We start from the raw sequence: 2,707 nt of genomic DNA, 5'->3' as shown, positions 1-2,707 counted from the left end.
GTGGCCGTGTGGCTGGGCTCTGCGTTCTCCTCCGCCGTGTCCTGCAACAGCCCGCCCTGCTGGCTCAGGCCTTGGAACAGCTTGGGGGGACCTCGAGTGCCCAGGACTCGGGGCAGAGTGAGCTGCTCACCCGCACCAGCAGCCGGAAGGTCATGTTTGGCCACTTGTAGACGTCCAGGGGCCGGTCCAGTCTCAGCACGGGGCGGTTGGCACCCAGCAGGGAGAAGAGGTCACGGGCGCCCTGGGGAGGGTGGGGGAGGGCACATCCTGAGACCTCTCGAGGAGGGGAGCAGCTGCGGAGCCAGAGGCCGCTCTGGGACGGGTGGGGCAGCACCGACCACGGTCACTTCCTGGAGGGTGTAGAACAAGATGTCATCTTCGTCGGCGTCCTCGGCCTCCAGTGCTGTCTCAGGGATGACGGTAGAGTTCACTTTGGTGTCCTGCGGGTGAAGAGGGGCTTGGTCCAGCCACGCGCATAGCCCTGCGGACCTTCCTGGAGGCCCAGCCCCCCGCCGCCAGCCCTCCGCAGGCCCCACGCCCACCTCCTCCACGGCCGTCTCCTTGGTTGCGAAGGGAAACACGGGGGCGTTGTCATTGAGGTCCAGCACCGCCACAAACACCCTCAGCTGGGTCACCTGGGGAGGGCGTCATCAGCCTTTCCCTGCCGACCCCTCCCCAGCTAGTCAGCAGATGGCGGGGAGGGCCTGCAGTGCAGCTGCACAGCTCTAGGTGCCGGACGTGGTGGCCGGGACGAGAAGTCATTTATAAAGTGCTCTGGAGAACCAGCAAAATCTCAAGTGAGAAAAACTGCAAAACAATTGAGTTTCTTCAAAAATAAGTCTCCAAGAAAAAAGAACAGAGAGGAAAACCTACAGATTAAAAGAAACTTAAAAAGCCACAGCGGTGGCTCACGCCTATGACCCCAGTGCTTTGGGAGGCTGAGGCGGGAGGATTGCTTGTGCACAGGAGTTTGAGACCAGCCTGGGCACCATAGCAAGACCCTGTCTCTACAAAAAAATTTTAAAAATTAGCCGGCTGTGGTGACACGCCTGTGGTCCCAGCTACTCGGGAGGCTGAGGCAGGAGGATCGCCTGAGCCCGGGAATTCAAGGTTGCAGTGAGCTGTGATCATGCCTCTGCACTTCAGCCTGGCCACGGAGCGAGACCACGTTCCAAAACCAAAAAAAAAAAGAAAAAGAAAGAAACTTAAGAGAAATATCGACCAGTTGCATTATTTGGACCTTGCTTGGATCTTGATTCAGACAAAAATTTGCAAAAAAGACCCTCTGAGACAAGGAGAAGATGCTGCCGCTTCCTGACATTCAGCGGTGAGGGGCTGCTGCCCTTCCCAGGGGTGCCATGGTGTTATGTTTAGAAGTGCCCTTCTCTGTTAGAGACACTCCCTGAGTGTCTGCGGGTACGGCGCCGTGAGGCGTGCGTGGGGGGGGCCGCTCCCCTCCGCAGCATCCCCAGTGAAAGGCGGGCAAGTGAAGCGGGCGGGCGGGAGGGCTGCGTGGGGGGTGCAGCGCAGCACGGCGTGGTTGGGGGTCCCCCAAAGAGGCCACGCGTGAGCACAGACGTGAGCAGGTGAGCGGAACGCCCACACGGGCCAGGGGCACCAGTTCAGCCTTGACTCCGTGGGAGGTGAGGGAAGAGGGAGATTCGGGGCGGGGCGGGGCTCGGGAGGCCCCAGGGGGACGGCTTTGCCTGCGGAGAGCGGTCGGCGGAGCGGACGGGGCAAAGGTAGCAAGTGCACCGGTGGAAAGTTCCCAGAAAGGAGTGCGGGTGCCCAGAGCCTGGTGGGGGTTGGAGGTGGGAGAAGTGGGGGTTCTGGGTCCGGCCCAGGCAGGGAGGGCAACACCCAAGGTGCCTCCCTTGCCGGGGGCGCAGGGGAAGGGGTGGGGGTCTCGGAGCCGCTGGGTGGGGTGTCTGCCCGACAGCTGTCAGGGACAGGACATGCACGGCAGGCTCCTGAGTCGGCAGCTCAGGACGGAGTCTGGCTGGAGGCAGTGTGACGTTTGACAGCACCTGGATGAGGTCACCAAGGCACGGCCCTGGCTGGGCAGAGCGGGGGCGGGACTCACCAGCACGCCCCTCCTCTTGCACTCCAGGTGAGCCTGCAGCAGCGGGTTCTCCTGTGGAGGCAGATGGGCCTCGGGAGTCACCTGCCCAGCAGCCGCAGCCGCTGTCCCCATCTCACGAGTGGGGAGACTGAGATCGAGGGGGCAGGTGCCAGCCCAGGGTCCCCGTCATCTCCTCGGTGCTCAGGCCTCAGGGCCCTGGCTGCTTCATTCCCAACGGCCCCGCCTGTTGGGGCCCGAGAGGGGTCCGTCGCTGCCCGGGAGGCACAGCTCTCAGGCCCTCCCAGGAGAAGTGTGACCCAAAGATCCCCAGGGGGCCCTTCTCCAGGGAAGGGGTGTGGGTGCCCGCGTGGTCCCGAGGGGGCACACCCACCCGCCTGCAGTCCCACCTCATAATCAGGAGTCACGTTGAGAAACAGCTGGTTCTCCAGGATCCGAAATGCGAAGAGGGTGGACGAGGATCCGAGGGTCACCTGCTGGTCACCCGGGACGAGGATGTCAACCAGGGGCTCGGTGAAGTTCGTGTTCTCTTCGATTTCGAAGAAGGTCTTGCTCACAGAGCAGACTGCGGAGTGGCAGAGGACGGTGGTGCCTCCAGTCCCCCGCCCCCGCCCAGCCCTGCCCCCC

General features: G+C 63.0%; 1 protein-coding gene across 1 annotated transcript in view; it reads right to left on the bottom strand.

The window, feature by feature from the left end:
- CDHR5 (cadherin-related family member 5) overlaps window positions 1-2,707 on the bottom strand; it is an 11,237-nt gene that overhangs the window by 3,520 nt on the left and 5,010 nt on the right. The gene's annotated exons all lie outside the window — the stretch shown is intronic.

The sequence above is a fragment of the Propithecus coquereli genome, unplaced genomic scaffold (genome assembly GCF_000956105.1).
Source record: "Propithecus coquereli isolate 6110/MARCELLA unplaced genomic scaffold, Pcoq_1.0 Scaffold377, whole genome shotgun sequence".
Classification (NCBI taxonomy): domain Eukaryota; kingdom Metazoa; phylum Chordata; class Mammalia; order Primates; family Indriidae; genus Propithecus; species Propithecus coquereli.
This window is presented reverse-complemented; position numbering and strand designations above follow the sequence as displayed.